The sequence below is a fragment of the Heterocephalus glaber genome, unplaced genomic scaffold (assembly GCF_053883595.1).
Source record: "Heterocephalus glaber isolate CG9 unplaced genomic scaffold, H.glaber_assembly_v1.0 deba00001688, whole genome shotgun sequence".
NCBI lineage: Eukaryota > Metazoa > Chordata > Mammalia > Rodentia > Bathyergidae > Heterocephalus > Heterocephalus glaber.
In genome coordinates this window covers 3,921,474-3,939,453 of record NW_028258413.1, presented here as the reverse complement: position 1 = coordinate 3,939,453, position 17,980 = coordinate 3,921,474, and the positions used below count along the sequence as shown (strand labels likewise).

At 47.9% G+C, this 17,980-nt stretch overlaps 1 long non-coding RNA gene across 2 annotated transcripts; it reads left to right on the top strand.

Annotated features, from left to right (window-relative positions):
* The first annotated feature begins 307 nt into the window (after positions 1-307).
* On the top strand, positions 308-5,911 carry LOC110346003 (uncharacterized). Of its 2 annotated transcripts, none has more exons than XR_002389752.2 (4): positions 308-398; positions 611-711; positions 3,042-3,136; positions 3,833-5,911. It is a non-coding gene; the product is annotated as an uncharacterized LOC110346003 (long non-coding RNA). The 2 variants fall into 2 exon arrangements; XR_002389753.2 differs by having other exon boundaries at positions 2,961-3,136.
* Positions 5,912-17,980: the final 12,069 nt, after the last annotated feature.

Genomic DNA, 17,980 nt, shown 5'->3' with positions numbered 1-17,980 from the left:
GTCGGGGAAGGAGGTGGCGGGCGAGGGTGCTCCGGACGAGGCCAGGCAGGGGGAGGCGAACCTGCGACTCGCCGGCCCGTGTCCCCCGCGTCTCCGGAGGCCCGGGGCGCGGGCACCTTCGGTTGAACGGAAGAGGAGCGGGGAGCGAGGGAGGCGGCAGTTTGTGTCTCGGGGCTCTTCCGCCCCTTCTCGCCTCCTCCTAAGACAGACAGACGCCACCCCACCTGGGGCCGAGCGGGAACTGTGGGACCGTGATTCGGTCCCCAGGTCCAGACGCCCGGCCTCGGGGGAGGACACGGTCCCAGCCCGCGTGGGCACCGCGTGGGACCGGGCACGGGGCTGCCAGGGCTGGGTCCCCTCTGGCCCCGGCCTGGGACACCGCGGGCCTGGGGCGGCGGGTGCGTGGCCCAGATGGGCACCCTGCCCCTCCTGAAATTCCCCAGGCGCCTTGACCCCCGCGTCCCCGCTTCCCGATCCCGCCCGGGACGCCAGGCGCGCAGCCCGGCTTCTCCTTATATCCGCGGAGGGCGGCGCCTGCCTGGCCCGGCGCGGCGGCGGGGCCTTTGAAGTCGGCGGTTGCTGCTTTCAACCTCTCTTTCTTCCCTCGCAGGCCCCTTTGTGTGACTAAATTTGGCAAGAATATGAATCCGAGCCAGCCTTTCCACGTGTGCTCCCAGCTCCCAGCTGAGGAGGCCAAGGGTTCTCTTCCGGGTAAGGAGACAGGGAGAAAGATCAAAGAGTGGGGGCTGGATCTGAAATGTGAATTGAAAATAAAAATCAAGCCTGGACACATGCCAGTTTCTAAAGCAGAACCAAGCCTCGCAGAGGCCGCGCTGCTGCTCTTGCTCCTTGTCCCTCCCTCTCCCTTTCTTTGGGAACCATCCTTGAGCACTTGGAATAAAATAAAGAGAACATAGGGAAACACTTAGTTTCTCCAGATTTTGTTTTGCAGTAATTTTATTAGGGAAAATATCTTGTTCATAATTACCGTTATGTGCAGCTGAATTTCTGCAGCCATAAATACTGTTTTATTTCAGGAGGCTTCACACTTTCTTCTGCCACCACATTTGGGAAAGGCTGGCAGGGCTGGACATGCCTGCCCACCTTCATGGAGCACACGGCTTTTTCTTCTTTTCTTTCCTGGTCAGGGTACAGGGCACTGCATAGTTTTCCTCCACAAAAGTCAGATTCTGGAAAATCACTGTTAATATCCTTTTTCATAGGGTACTTAAGCTCACAGTTGGTCTCTGAGATTTGAGATGCTCTCAGTCATGGAGTGTGGAGATCTTTTCTTGCACCCTCCTAGTAAGAAACCTTTCTGTCTTTATGCTGAGCAATCTGGAAGGCCCCTGCTTGCCTGCACTCACTGCCTGGGGGATGTCTCTGCAGAGGTGGCTTTGGGATAGAGTTGAAGCTAGCTCCGACCTTCCCTGTCACACCACAGGTGACCTCTGCCCAGCCAACCTCTCACAAACTCACTTGCCTCTCTGAAAAAGGGGTGAAATAATAAGCTACTCCCTGAAACAGTGCATGTATACTTTCGCACATATGTAAGGTGTTAGTCTGCTGCCCAAGATGTTTCTTCACAAGAAACTTGTTTATTGCAAAACCAAAAACTCCTAGAGCCCTGGGACCCTAAGCACAGGAGGAAATGGGGCCGGTGTCTCACTCACAAGTCCACAGCTGAGAACACCTCTGCATGTCGCGCTGTTGTGTGACAAGGGCCACCAAATCCCTGTGGCACTTGCTACCTCCACGTGGAGTGAGTGGAATGACACACAGACATTCCGAGGAGAAAGGGAGTACGCCTTGATTCTTATTAATGAATTTAAGGAAAAAGACACCGAGAAAAGAATATTTTTGCGAGGCATTTGACATGGTCGCAGTAGCCCTGAAAACACCCTGAGGAGTGTTAGTGCCCTGGCCATGTGGCTCAAGTCTTCCAAAGATGAGCAGTAAGAACTTGGGGGTGAGGGTGGCAGAGGTGGCCGAAAGGTGTCCAAGAGCTGTTCTGAGCGTTCTGTAAGTCCCACCAGAACCGTGTTTTAGAATAGAATGGGATGTGGGTATGGGCAGAGGTGTCTCCAGTTTGTGGCAGTTATGGCTGGGCTGGATGGGAAGTGACAGGGACACACAGCTTAGCTGAGTGACCTCTGCGTGTGACCTTTCCTAGCCTAAGGTGACCCTCCAATGGCATCACTTTCTGGGCACCGCTGGCAGCGTGGTCACCTCAATGTGACATGTGTACAGACCGACGAAAGCGGGGTGGGACGGGGCAGGGGACGCTGTGCAAGGGTCCAGCGGGCCCAGGGCTGCTTGGGCCCAGAACCCCAAGGTGGGCTCCTTCTGCGGCCTCCTTCGAGCACCAGCAGCCGGCCTGCCACCTGGCGAGTCTGGTCAAAGGGACCCTAGGCATTTTAGGAGGCAGCATTTGTTTCTAACTCAGCTTCCCCCAAATGTCCCAGATTAGGATTCAGTTCACCAAGCAACATTCTTCCCTTGCGCTTTTCTTTACCAATGGCAGCCTTTTTGAAATGTATTCTTGGCCAGAAGAGGAACATGACTAAGACCCCGAGGGTTCTATCTTGGGGCTTTTTTGTGGGGTGGCTATGAAGAGGCCCTGAAAATGCTCAGGAAAGACCTAGGGCCCTCTTCTGAAGAAAGTGGGCTCTAAGCATGGAGGCCTGGCTGAGAGATTGACCTGTTCCTACAAATCTCTTTCCTCAGCGGTACGGTAAGGGAGGTGTTTCTTGGATCCTGGTAAATCAATGCACCTCACAAAATGGAGGCGCCTTAGTTGTCTTTTTGGGCTTCCTGAGCTCTGTGGGCCCAGGCAGTCCCACATGGAGGCTGGAAGCCAGAGCCACCGCCGTCTGGCCCACAGGCAATGGCAGCACCGAGGGAGGAGGGAGCCATGGGGATGAGGCAGGACAAGGTCATCAGTCTCATTGTTTATCCAGTTCCTCGCAGCACAGATCTGTGTGAATTTCAGCGCCCGCGGCTGCAGCCTGCCTTTGATGTGTGTGATCTGTACATTTTAGTGCTCAGGGAAAGCGCCTGACTGACAGCACCGACATCCAATGCCCAGGAATCACGGCAACACCGGCTGGCCAAGCGTGGAGAGGACAATTTTCCAGTGAGTTTCATCAAAGTGAAGGAGCCGGCCGGGGGGCTAGGACAGAGCCTCCTCTCCCGGGAGCTGGCTTTTGGGGACCCTAGGACTGATGAGCATTTGCTTCTGTCTAAAGCTGGTGGCTGTTTTAAATCTTTATTTGCCTTTCAGGGGAGGGGCTCGCCCAATGTAAGGGAACATTTGACCTGAGGGTGCTTCTTTTTTAAAGCACTTAGTTCTATATGCAGAAAGACTCATCAGTGAAGTTATCTTCGCCAAGAATGCATTTACCCGGAACACAGCCGGTTTCTAGCTCTTTCCCTGGCTGCAGAGCTGTGCTTAGCTCAGAGTGAGCAACCAGGGGTGAATTTGGAGGACTGAGCATGGCAAGGCAAAGAGTTTAGGCTACAAAATTGTCATCTGGCTCAACAAAACGCTTTGGTTTTTTTTAACAAAAATAAGGCTGATTTGCTTTATCTGAATTTGACGTAATGGTGCTGCTGTCCCACAACGCCAATCCTGCTCTCAAGCCTCCTTCCCTGAGGTTGAACTGGCAGCAAACGAGGCAGGGGGATTAACTGTCATTCTAGGACATTCCACGGTCAGATAAACCTGCAGACTCCTTAGATGTATTCCGAGGCTTAAATTATAAAGATTATTTGGCCTTTGGTTTTCAAATTCTCTGGATAATTTTTTGGTTGTTTTGGTTTGCATTTTCAGAACAGAAGACCTGGAGCTAAAGCTCCAGCCCTCAGCCATTAGCTTTTCCTTCCCCACCTGTGGGAGCTCCCAGCTGGCCTTCACCTCCCCCTTGCTGGGTTCTATGGATGCCTCCTGTGCCAGGCAGCTATGCAGCACCGTGAGAAAATATAGGAGACGATGGACATGAAGGAGGGAAGGTTTATTCTGGCTTATGGCTTCAGGCGGTTTGGTCCATGGTCACGGGCCCCTCTGTTTCTGGGCTTGTGGAGAGGCAGAGCATCACAGCAGAAGGGCCTGGCAGAGGACAGCTGCTCACCTGATGGCAGCACAAAGCACAGAGGAGCAGAAAGGACAGGAGCAAGATACACCCTGCAGAGGCCCCCCCTGCTGATGTACTTCCTCCAACCTTCACCCTTTCCGGCATGGCTTCTGGGTTCCTGTTGGAGCTGGTTCTTGGCTTTCTCTTACTCATGGTTCACTGTGGCATTCCACCAGATCCACCTGTGTACACAGCCCATGTATGTGCACACATGCACAGACCCTTTAGTTCTGTACTTGTCCCCTCTGAGCAGAAACCCTGGCAGGGTAGATGGTCACAGTTTCACCCCTTGGCTTCATCCAGGTTTCTGTTCAGATCACACCTCCATTTCCCACGGTGTTACCTAAAAATCAGCCCTCTCCCTACCCTTCCGTCCTCAGTCCCCAATCTGGTCCCTCTCCCTTATCTTCCCTAGTCCATCTTTTCCCTCTCACTGCCTGCATATTACTGTGTATTTGTTTGCCTGCTTGTTTGCTTTCTGTCCCACAAATAGAGAGGTTCTTTGTTTTCTTGTATCCTTGCCACCTTCCATAGCTACTGGTGCATAGAAAATGAACTGGAAAGGCATGTGGGATGGTGAGTTAACCTAACCTTTAACACCCAATTTCCTCATCTGTAATACGTACTTTCCTTATGGAGGAGTACAGAAAACTGACACAAAGTTACATGGCAGAGTAGATGGTAACCAGAATTGTGTAGAGCAGCACTGCTCATAGAAATACAACACAAGTTCCATAATGTAATTTTAAATTCAAAAGCTACAAAGCCACAGATTAAATCAGTTTAGTTAATAATATAGTTAATTTAACACAAATATCCAAAATACGGTCATCCCTTGGTACCCATGAGGAATCACTTCCGGGACCCCTGAGGATACCAAAATCCGAGGACTCGAAAGTCCCCTATATAAAATTGTGCAACATTTGCACACGACCTACACACATCCTTACATACACTTTAATCTTTAGATGACTTGTAATCCATCATCTAAAGACTACATTGTACTACATTACTTATATTCCATGTAATATAATGTAATTGCTATGAAAATGGCTTTTCTGGTATATGTTTAGGGAATAAGAATAAAATATCTGTGCTTGTTTAATATAGATAGAATTTTTTTTAAATTTTGCTCCATGGCTGGGGATTTAGCTCAGTGGTTTTGCCGCCTGCCACACAAGCACAAGGACCCAAGTTTGATCCCCAGTACCAAAAAAAAATTTGCTCCATAGTTGGCAGAGTTCTTGGATATGGAAACAGAGGGCTGACTATATTACCATGTTAGCATGTAATCATTGTAAAAACGTCTTAATGAAAGATTTTACATTTTAAAAATATGAAGTCTTTGAAATCTGGTGCATGGTTCGCTTATAACACATCTGAGCTTGAACTGGCCCCATTCTGAGGCTCCAAGGCACATTCGCTAGAGGCGACCGTGTAGCTGCCGCTGCACTCAATCCACCCTTTAATGACAAGTTTTTGTCTGATTCATCTTTATAGGCTCCTTGCACACTTCTCTCAAAACAGTGGATGATCAAAGATGTATGAAAGAATATTAACACAGTATATCGCTATGTGCTATTTCTCATGACTCGCAACTCCGAGGGTGAAATAAGTGTGGGAACTACCCTGGGACTGTAACAACCGAGTAAAGTGTATTATAACAGTGCCTTTTTCGGGAGAGGTGTGTGATGAATACCATGGTTCGCTGTGTTCCCGAATTGGTTTTGAGTATTTCTTTTACATTCTAAATACCAGATTTACTACTGAACTCTAGGAACTACATAACTCAAAGATTCTCTGTATTATACATTCTAGGAAAACTTTCTCTTCCCCTGTAAATCTGCCATCTGGGGCGTGCACGATCAAAGGTTCCTCAGGAAATCTACAGCGCGGGGAACACCATTCCCTCTACAGACTTTGTTTGCAGGCTACTTCCTCAACCGTATCTTGGTACATGCAGGTCAGACAGTAGATCTGCTCAAGCCTGCGCCTGGAGTTTTTAGCAAAATACCTTCGTGAAGCTTAGCCGTACTCTTAGGCAAATGTCTCCTCGTTGCACAAGCCATTCCCCCCATTTCGGAGATCTAAATCCTCATGAATAAGAGAAAGGTGAACAACAGCAAGCAGGGCCATTTCCTGGAAGAAACGTCAGAGAATCTTCTGGTCAGAACCATATCCCAGACCACGGTGTGCTCTTCTGGTGGCAAAGCATCTCATGGGCGGAGTCCACAAGCACGGCCCCCTTCACTGTGGCTTTTAAAAGTGACCCATTGACCCTTTCACCAGAGGCATAGAGATTTAAGGATTCAGCTGACGCCATCGCCACAGCAAAGGCTGTTTAAAAGGAAAGGTTAACTGTGGTAACTGCTGCTGAAATTATTTTGCCAGCAAGAACACCAAAAGTATATTCAAAAGGCTCTCAGTGACATGTTCATAGAAGTGTAGTTTATGACTTTGAAAGGCCTGGCTGTTCAAACCATAGATTGATGAAATCAATTCTAATATAGCCACCCAGGGAATCACTGTGCAGCTATGAAAATGATGTATGATTATTTTCAATCCTATGAAAAAGTAGAGATGGTGCATAGTTAAATGAGAAAAGAACGAATATAATAAGAGAGAGAATACAATCTTGGTCTCATTTTTTAAAATCTTTCTGTACATATTATTTATTAGAACATGCTCACAGGGGCCTTGTCTGTCTTACCTCAGTGTCCCTGGTGTCTAGAAGGATTCCTGGCACAAAGTGGGACGACATTCATATCTATTATTATATCTAGAAAGACAGGCACTGAAATATTAGCAGTTTACCCCAAAGAATGGAGGCATGAGTGATTTTTATTTTCTTCTTTGTGCTTTTTAAAAAATCTGTATGCAATGAACCAACATTATTAAAGTAATAAAATATAATATGACCAAAATATTTAAAGAACAAAAGAGCTGATCCTAGGGAATTTTAGTAAGAACAACCACCACGAAAAATGTTAATAAATCACAGAGGGGAGGAGGAGGAGGGGGAAGCAGGGACAGTGTCATTGTCTCATAGCTGGGCCAATGTCAGGACCACCTGGTGGTCACGCAGAAGTTAATTCACGGGCTTCTCAGGGTGTATAGCAATCATCAAGATGGGCTTTTAAATGGTAAAGTAAAATTGTTTCATTAGCACTTATTCGCAGTACATAATCTTTACATTTCTTGTGTAGAGCTGGTGCATGTACATAACACACCCTTTCTTTCATCCCTTCCCTCTCCTACCTCCCTGCTTCTTCCATCTTTCGTTCCCTTCCCCTTTAAGAAAGATCTATCTCCCCACTTCCTATTATCTTTTATTTTGCTCTTTATGTATAATTTGGGTATTTCATACAAGAGAAACCATGGGATATTTAAGCCTGTGTGTCTGATTTATTTCACTTCGTTATTATGGTCTCGAAGTGCATCCATTTTCCTACAGATGACCCAAGTCTATCCTTCTTTATGGCAGAGTAGTACTCCATAGTATATAAATACCACATTTTCTTTAGCTATTCACCTGTTGATGGAAATATAGGCTGCTTCTAAGATTTAGCTATTATGAATTGCACTGCTGTCAACGGGTATGCATGTATCACTGCGGTATGATGTCTTTAATTCTTTAGGGAAGGTAAAATTCAACACAGAATGCATGGGTCTTCAGTGTATAATTCAATAAGCCTTGATAATTATCTGTATATATGAAACCATCACTCCACTCGGGATGCACAACATTTCAGTCACCCCACGATGTCCCCTGTGGAATCCACTCATTTGGAAGTCCCTCTTTCAGCTACACTTCGAGGTAATGTCATCAGCTGTTACTCCGCTGTCTTTTCACTGTGCTTTCGGATCTGCCCCTGAACTTTCTGGAAAGTTCTCTGTCCACCTGAAAACCTTGTCAGCATGGAGCGTGCCTTTCCAGAAAACGTGCTCAGGACGCTCTCCAGGAAGGCCAGAAACGGAACTTCGGCTTTGCAGTCTAAACGCTGACCAATTCGGTGCAATAAATGAAATTATGTCTGTGGTCCCCGTCAACACAGCATTCAGAAGAGACTGCCGTTGTTCCAGACGGGGAAAGTTTGGGGAGGAGTCTGGGGAGCCGCGATTTCCAGAGGGACCCGCACCCCGAGGCTCGCGCATGCGCCCAGCATGCCCCGCCATTTCCCGGGCCACCTCCGCTGTAGTCCACGCACCTGCGCAGTCGAACCCAGTAAATGGGCGCCTTCTGCCTTGGCATGAAATTGTACACATTGTGGGGGGAACAAAGAACATTTCCCGAATTTCTCTTATGAGAAATGTTTAAAAATGCAAACGAGACGTAATCTGACATTTCTTCCTTTATTGAGTAATGTCTCAATCTCAATCTCAATCTCCTCTCTCCCTAAATAAACCCTGACTTCCAGGAAAGGGAAGGCTAATCAACTTAAACCCAAGCTCAGAGGCCACGCCGGAATCCTCTGCTCCATACATAGGCCAGGTTTGTCACAAGGGGCCCTGGAACGAACCGAAGGGGGGTTGTGGCCTGGCTTCCTAGCTGCGCGTTAGTGCCTCTTGAGTGACTTCCTGCAGCCACAAGGCCTGCTGGGAGGGAGAGGAGTCCGGAAGAGCGACCAGAGGACGGCTCCAGGAGGGTGTGCGCAGCCCTCGCGTGGGGTGTGCGATCTCTTGATAAACGGTTTCTGCTGGTGTGCTCTGGAATTTCAGTGTGTCCCCTGGAAACGAGGGGAAACGAGGGGAAACAGAACCCTCAGGGAGGATGATTGGACGACCAAAGTGGTGAACTGCTGGCCAGAGAAGTCACCTACGTGGGACTCGCTGTTGAATGGTGGGTTAAAAAATAAGAAAAAATAAGTGAGCTGAAAATCAGGATTAAAAAAATATTAATTTCCATGAGGGACCTATTGGACAAGGAGCAATAATATGTTAAATTATAATCTTAGAAGTAAAGCAGGGTGGTGGTTTACATACTCTATTTTCTCCTGTCTCCTTGCTTTGCCTGTGAACAAAGATGGGTGCTTATTTTCCATGCAGGAGTCAATGATATGATCAATTATATCTATTATTTCAACAATAGCAGCAGCAAACATGGTCTTTAAATGGAAATCATTATCATTATATCTATTTATTTCTTGGCTACTAAAGGAAGGAAACTGTTGAAAATCAAATGGTACATTAGTTACTGCATTTCACTTACTACAGATGATTAAAAAAAACCTCTCTATTCTGTTTCACTTAATGCTTCAAGTAAATTACATTTTCTGCCTCTCACATTTGAATACAAAGCTGTTATCTTAGGGTTCCCAGCACTGTGGAAGAAACATTTCATGGAAATAGTTCTATTTCAACCATAATGTCTCTTTCCACTCCTTTTTTATTAAGAAAAAGAAAAAGGGAAAGCAATAATAATTTTATTTGGAGCCCAGGACTCTGATCTTGTGAATAATCTGCCTTCACTCCAGTTAATCAGGGGATGAGTGATATCCTATTTCCTCGTAATTTCTTCTAGACTCAGTGAGATGAAAGAAGAATCTATAATCAAATAAAAGTTGTATTGCAAACATTACAACTAATTTATATAGTTAAGAACTCAGGGTTGTATTCAGATCCGACCAGGAACATGATACAAGATTTAATTTAAAAGGAAAGAGAGAGCAATTTCTCTTTTTTTGTAAATTTTGGTAACTCAATTGTCACTGTGCCATGACTCAGTAACTACCCTGCCTGCTTCCCTGTGACACTGATAAAGTGACTTTGTGTCCACCCAGTGTGTTACACTGGGGAAAAGTAGGACCCTCTCCCCTACTCGGCTTTGAGATAATTTGAAAATACTGCTTACTCCTCCCTTTGTTCCTATAGTCTCTGTTTTCCTACTTTACAGCTCGGAGGTAGACCTGTGTACTTATGTATTAGAAGCCATTTACCTAACTGCATAGACCCCACCACACATATGTCCAGTTCTGTGTTACATGGATCCACTATTTTGATCCCATGAAAAGGAAAAGGAAAGTGGAGAGGGAGGCCAGTCATTCACTGATGTTAGGCAGGGCGGGGACCGTAGCTCAGTGGCACAGCACATCCTAGCATGTGCAAGGCCCTGGGTTCCAGCCCTGGCACCAAAGACGAATGCAAAGTACCCTACTACTGGGGAAAAAAAACTTTTAAAACTTAGGTTAATCAGTTAATTAAACCAAGAGGAGCTATTTTCAGCTATACTTCATTTTGCCAGGGCAGTCATTAGACATATTTTGAAGCTCCGAGCAGTACTGAAAGGACACAAGCACACATTCCTCTCCTCTTGCTCCCCGGAGCACACTCCAGATGTGTTTCTGACCCCGGCTCTCGGCCACAACTGGGAAATGTGACACTGCGTTCTCGCTCCCCTTATCTCACTGGTTCCTGGCACTTTGACCCGCTCGCTGATTACACTTTCTCCCTGGCTCCTGGGTGCCGCCGGCTTCTGGGTCTCTCCTGGGCCACCCCTTGCTTGTTCCTCCTCCTGTCTCGACCTCCGCGTGGTGGAGTGGTCCAGGGCTCAGTTTCTTGACTGATTCATTCCCTTGCTGGCCTCCTCCCGCCCCTCCACTGCCCACACACTGCACACCAGCAATCCCAGAGTCCTCTCTGCCAAGACCTTGCCCCTGATTTACAGCCTGACTCCTCCAGCTGCCCACAGACCTCTCCTCTTGGGTCTCTCTTCCGAGTCTGAGGCTCCGTGCATCCAAAACCCACTTTCTCCTCTTCCCTAAGCTTGCTCCTCAAGCAGCAGGGCAGTGGCTCCGGTTGCTCGGGTCAAAGCCTTCATGCCACCTTGACCCTCCCCTTCTTCTCCTCCTCACACCCCGTCCATCTGTAAGCACTTCACGCGCAAATGAAACCCACTCCGAGTCAGCTCACATCTCAGCTCTGCTGAGAGCGCCCTGCCAGTCATCACTGCCCAGTGGTCGACAGCCCTGAGATCCTCACTCTCAGGCCTTCCGGTTCTCTTTGCCTACCGTGCCCAGCCAAACAACTTTCCATACCGCTCCCCAAATCTCAGGTCCTTCCTTCCTCTGGGATGAGTGCACAGGGCATCTGCACTCTGTGTAGTAACCTTCCCCAGATCTCGCCATGGCCTCTTTATCTCCTGCACAGGTCTCCAAACACCTCTTGTTGGCCTGGTTCTAGTTATTTGAAATTACAGTCCTTCCTCAGTCATGGTGCTCCCTGTCCTCTTTTCCTGCCTGGTTTGTAGTACTTATCACCAGCTGGCATCCTGTAGGTTTTATTCATTTATTAACTGACTATCTCTCCCACCAGAATGTAATTAATTCCCTCCAGGTAAGAGTTTTTTTGCTATTTCCTTCACTGCTGTAAATCCAGCCTCCTGATTTAGCTGGAGTCCAATAAATGTTTGTTGAATGGGTATTTATAAAGATACATGCTCACAAATCAGCAGCAGGTGGTACCAAACACTTTATCCCTGTTAGAGTTGTGATCCCCCAAATAGATATAGCTTGATATTTGTAAATAATAAATTATATTCTAAATGAATCAGGGAAGCTGGTACTGGAAAGAATTTGAAGGTTTTTATAAGGGTAAGAATTCCTTTTTAAAAGTGAGTAATCAAAACCAGGCATGGCAGTGCATGCCTGTAATCTCAGCACTCAGGAGGCTGAGACAGGAGAATGGCTGTGACTTCCAGGCCACCCTGGGCTACATAGTGAGTTCAAGGCCAGCCTGAACTACATAGTGAAACCTTGTCTCAAAAAACAAAACAAACAAAAAAGAAGCAATCACATTTTCACTTGGCTATGTTGTCAACAAAGATTTTCAGGGTAATGACTTGCCTCTCTAGAGGAAAATCTTTTAGAAACTCGGACAGTCAGAGACATGGGGCTGTTACACAGTCATATTCATGGGCCTGGAACAGATGAAGTTCACCAGGCCCCTAAGGTTGGTGTTGAATCAGGCTCCTCCCCACTGAGAGCTTCTGGCCTTGCAGGTTTCTGGACAGGGGACCTTTAGCTTGGTGGTGCAGAGGATTGTTCTGAGTGACTTACAGGCCCAGCACCCAGTTCCTTCCACTCAACTGATGAGAGCCATCTCCCTTTCTCTTTCCGTCTCCGTGTAATCTCTGGAGCCAAGCTGGTCTGAAACTCTGGCCCCATCTTGTCACCCTCTGAGGCAGCCAGGAATGCTGGGAGTTAGTGTCTCATGGGCTCACAGCCATTGGTGTGGATGGACCCCAGCTCTCTTCTTTGAGGGCTGACTCCGAGCTGTGCTGGGCACTGCTCCCTGAGTGTCCACAGTGGGATTATGCTGCTGTTGCTCGGTGTAATGGCTGGCTTGGTAACTGTTATGGTTTATATCTAAAATGTCCCCCAAAAGTTGCATGTGTGCACAAGGTGAGTGGATCAGGCCTGTGTTGCATTCATCAGTTCATCCATGGATGGCTTCAGAGTTGACCATGCTGCTGAAAGTGGAACCTGCCTGGAAGAGCAAGTCACTGAGGAAATGATGTGACCTCTCTCTCTGCTTCCTTTCGACCTCGTAGCCAACAGCTATCCCCCATCAGGCCATTCTGCCATTTGTTTCTGGGTTGGAACCAGCAGACTACAAACTGAACCCATTGAAACCATGAGCCAAAAGAACTCTCCTTCAAGTTGTAGGTGTTGGGTATTTTGTCCCAGCAACAGGAAACTGACTAAGACAATAACTGATTTATTGGCTTTCTCCCTTTCCAACCTCGCTTCACAACTCCTGTATTTCTGTTTCCATGCTCTTCTTACCTTTCCAGTAAACACTTGCTGCTGAATCCTTGTCCATGTGTTGCTTCTGAGCAAATCCACGGGAAGACAAGACCCATAAATCTTGAACCAGATCAGAGGTTCTTTTTTTCTTTTTTTTTTTCGGTACTGGGGATCAAACTCGGATCCTTGCGCTTGCAAGGGCAGGCGGCAAAACCACTGAGCTAAATTCGTGGCCCAGATCTGTGGTTCTTAATCGTCCTTTGACCAGACAACTGGATCAGTTCTCAAGCTAGAAATCTTTGGTTTTTGAGGGAATCTTGCTAGAATTTCTAAGAAGTTTTTTCTTTCATTATATTTATTTTTTAGTTACTGTCTATATATTGTGATAATGATTTTCTATTTACTATAATGATATGCATGGATCTGTTTAAGTTTAATAAGTGAGTTGGCTGAAATAGAACCTTTATTAAATAATAGGCCTGGTGGTAGAGGAATCTGGCAAAAATCATAGACTCCAAAGGCTGAAGTTTGGGGCTCACCCTTCTGTGGGTTCCTGAGCTGCTCTGAGGACTCAGAGAATTTCAGGCCATGCTTTATTTGCTCTTGCCAAATGGCAAGTGGTGACATGCAGCAGCGGCCACATCCCTCACAAAGTTACAATCTTCTCTTCTGAATTTAAATATTGGAGCATAGCAAGTAACTGTATTTCATCTGTGTCTAAATGTTTCCCTCTGAAAGGCTGCACCCACCCGTTCCTTACCCCAGCACTCTTTTCTAGGAAAATAGCAGCTGACAATCATCTAAGCGCTCAGAAATACTCACTGTTGGCCCTGTATGGTGGGTTTGCCTTCCTGCCCCTTCCTAACAATATGCCTGCATGGTCCTGCACTGTCCCGTGTGGCTCCTCCCCGAGGACACAAAACATCAGCCCACTCAGATGCCCTGTTCCTGCACAGCATCTTCGGCTGCTGCACCTCCCTGAGTCCTCCTTGGCCTCTGACCTCACACTGCTCTCCATGTTCCTGCTCCCCCTCTGACTCTGCAGAAGGCACTGCTGTCTCTGCGTGTGTGTGTGCACTCGTGTGTGTGTGTGTGTGTCGTTCTGAGGCTTGAACCCAGGACCTGGGCTTGCTGACAAGCACTGTACCCTGAGCTCCGCACTCAGCCCCTCCTCAGCACAGCCTTCTTGGTTCTTCTGAGCACTGTTCTCTGCCTCATGGAAGTTCTCCCTGTCCACCTCCTGATGCTACGTTTCTCTCCTGAGCTTCAGATCTGGAACCCCTTCTCCTGCAGGTCCCACGGCCAAACTCCTCATGTTTCAAACTACACTTCCACTTCCCCCACCAGCCGTGGGACCTTCCTTCTGTGTTTCCAATCTCCGTAACAGAGCCCAAATCGGGTCCTCACTCTTGACTGCCTCCTCCCTCACCACACCTCTGACACGAGCCCCATGTCTCTCCCGATGGCCTCCGTGCAGACTGTCCTCGAACCTGGGGAGGCTCCCTGCTTTCAGTCCCATCCAAGATGTGTTCAAAATGGATAGTATATGTTTAGATTAAAAAAAATCATTGTACTAAAAGACAAATTGCTATGCACCCACTTCAGAATCCTCCCCCTGGCTTTGAACACACTGATCCCATCGCTCTTGCCTGAGGGTCTTTACTCAGCTCTGGAGTCCTCTTTCCTGAGGGTCTTTACAAGGTGTGATCATATCTATGGTCACTGGTGACTGCTGCTGCGTGTACCATCATCAGAAAGGCAGCTTGTAAAAATGTCTTGCTGTGACCTCATCCACCTTGTTCACTGGATCTGGCACTGTGTGACTCTGATTCTCCCCAAAGTCAAAGTGACCAGGAAAGGTCAATGTTTTGCATTCATTCAGGACATCGAGGCAGCCAGGACAGCACAACTAAAGACCCTCAGGAAAGAGGACTCCAGAGCTGCCGCAGGAAGTGACAAGAACAGGAAGATAAGTGTGTTTGACTTGAGGGGGAGGATTTTGAGGGGGATAAATAGTGACGTAGTCCCTCCTATAATATATTAAAACATTTTAACTTTTCACTGTACTTTTTGATCACACCTTCTATCCATGCCCAAAGAGATTTTTTTTTTTTTTGGTACAAGGTATCAAACTTGGGATCTTGCACTTGCGAGGCAGGCAGCAGAACCACTAAGCTAAATCCCCAGCCCTCTAGGGATTTTTTTTTTTAGCATACAAAATCTGTGGCATTTTCTTATTTACAATACTCTTCAATGCAAAGTTCAGAAGGATGACTATGCAACCCTTATTTCTAGGGAACAGGGCAAGATCACATACTTTTTTTAAAATCTCTGCACTTCTATAACCAGTTGGTTTTTCCTTAACAATGAACATATTTACTCTTAAAATTAAAATGAACAAAGATGAAGATTATCGAAGGGGTCAATGTATGCAGTATTGAAATGTCATAGAGTATCCCATACATATCTACCATTATTATATGTAAATTGAAAATTTTAGAAATGCTGGGTGTGGTGGCATCTACCTGTGAGCCCAGCACCCAGGAGGCTGAGTGAGGCAAGAGGATTTCAAGTTTGCAGCTAGCTTGGACTATATGGTGAGACCTTGACTCAAAAGACAAAACCTTTGCCGATCAAAGGGCAACACACTGAATGACAAGCTCTTCTCCCCCTTCTTGCTGGCCAGAAGTCACTGAGCTGATTCTCTCACTGGATGGCCCATACCTGGCCCAGGCTTACTCTGCTTTCCCTTTGCCGCCTCTGTTCCCCCTTCCCAGCATCCCCTGGAATGCTCTTCAGTCTCCACCGTTCATTTGCCCACGTTTGAACATTCTTCACTGCTCAGCCGGCCTCGCCTCTTCCGGGAAGGACTTGTCCCACCCCTAAGGCAGTGGAGCAGTTGTCTTTTTTGTCCCAGCCCCGCAGCTTCTCACTGGAGAAGTCGAGCCAGTGCACTCCTGGGTGTGGTGTGTGTGTTCTCTACATTTCCTGTACCTCCAGGTCCCTTGACTCAGTCAGTATTCAAAACACAGCAAAACAAACCCAACACGTGTCCTTTGCCTACCCTCGCCCCACTTCCTGTATGATCCTGGGTGTGGCCTCAGGCTGGGGAGGGGAGGCAAGCTGTTGAGTGTCTCTACCTCCCCGAAATGGAAATTGAGGCCCAGATCTAGGCCAGAGGTCACACTGATGCTTGTGGGAGAGCTAGGACTTAGATCCTGTGCCCTGCATGGCCTCTAGTGCAGGCCACCGATGCCCGGGACTGTCTTTCAGCTGCCTCCTGAGCAGCTGCTGGCACGGTGCGGCTCCGTACCCCACACCGATCTCCCATGCTCAAGAGCTATCCCCACGACAGCCTTGTCACTGGGCAAGGCACGGGGGAGACAGCTCTGGCCAGGATTCCACCCAGGGGAGCACAGAAGCAGGAGCCAGGCCGGCAGGGGGCAGGAGCTGCAGCTGCCTGGGGGACTCTCCCAGGGCAGTGCAGGGCAGGGTGGCATGCGGTGCCCAGGCCGGATGAGGTTCGGCGGGCCTCAGGGCCCTTGATGGGTTCACTCTGAAAGTTCACACTCCAGTCCTCAGGGCACAAATGCCCACCTAGAGTCCAGCTTGGAGCGGGGCCGGCACCATGGCTGCATCGCTCCTCCAGCCCTCAGAGACCCCAGCCCAGGGAGGTCTCCCCAGGACAAACCCCAGCCGCCCCACGCCAGAGCCAAGTGTGTCCTGCTGCTGCGGGCGGGGGTGGGGGGCCCCTCAAATGTCTGCACCGGGCTGGCCGGGCTCAGGGAGCCGGCAGGTTGCTGTTGGGAAGTGGAATGCTTCCTGTTGAACAAACAGCAGGACTTTGGCCTATGCAGCATTTGGGCCACTTTGATCTAAAATGTTTAGTAGACAAAGGATGGATATTTGTTGTTTTTATGAACACTGTTTTATATAAAACCAATTTGGGGGAGTGGGAAGGAATAAATATTTGCGACAGCAAACATTTAAATGCCAGGAGTTCATTTACTTGGCTACCTTGATTTACAATGGTAACATTTGGGTGGAGAGTTGAAAAGCAGGAGCACTCTTTTGTTCTTGTTTTATTTAGAATTTCTAAAGTCTAAAGGAATGTTTTGATTGCAAGTACATTAAGTAGTGAAAAAAAAAAACCCCTAGTACTTAAATGCCATTGTAGAAGCTTAAACTTTGGCCATTAAATGAGCAAAAAATATTCTAGCTGATTTCTTTGGAATCTTTTTCTAATTTTCTTTCCTTCTTAACTTCCAAATCCAAATTTGCTGTCACAAGAAAAAAAAAGAGGGGGAAAGGAGTGTTAAAAAGGGGGAAAGAGTTGCAAGAAGCCGAAGTGCCAGGTGAGTGGACAGGATGTCGGGAGGGAGGCGGATGTGGCCACTGTGACCGCGCTGCTATCTGGGGCGGTGGAGACAGGGCGTCCCACAGACCCGGGTTTACGAGGATGACTCAGAGTTCACCCAACCTCGGCCCTTCGCCTGCGTGGATCCGGCCTGGATGGATGACTAAGCAGCGAGCAGCTCTGGAGGCTTAGGAGCCCCAAATCCTCAAATCGCCCGAGCTGCGGTGAGGCTGGACAGGGTCACCCAGAGAGAGCTCAGCCCATAGGCTTAGGTGGCCCAGACGCCCTGCTGATGTCCAACATGCCATTCGCCTCGATCAGAAGTTATTTTCAGGAAAAAAAACTCGCCTACCTCTGGGACTTCGCCCACGCCAAAAACCGTCCTGCAATTTTAAGATACTCCACAGTTTCATCACCCCCAGTGTTCAAAGGGAAGAAGAAACCCCCGCCGCTCAGGGTTCCAGGATCCCTTGTTTTATCTCCAATTTGATTTTCCCTCTGCTTTATTTGTTTCCCATCATGATCAGGGCAGAGTGGGGTAGCCATGGCGATGCTCGGGCCTGCACTCTGGGCAAGAGGAAGATGACATCAAAGAACCTAGAGATGGAGCACATTTACTTTTCTGATTCAAATTACTTTGTTTGGAGAAGAGTAAACACAATTACCTTAACAACTGAGCTGGGAGGCTTTGAGGGTTTAATGCTGCATTGTTTTCCTGGGGAAGAGGGTGGAGAGGCTTGGATCAG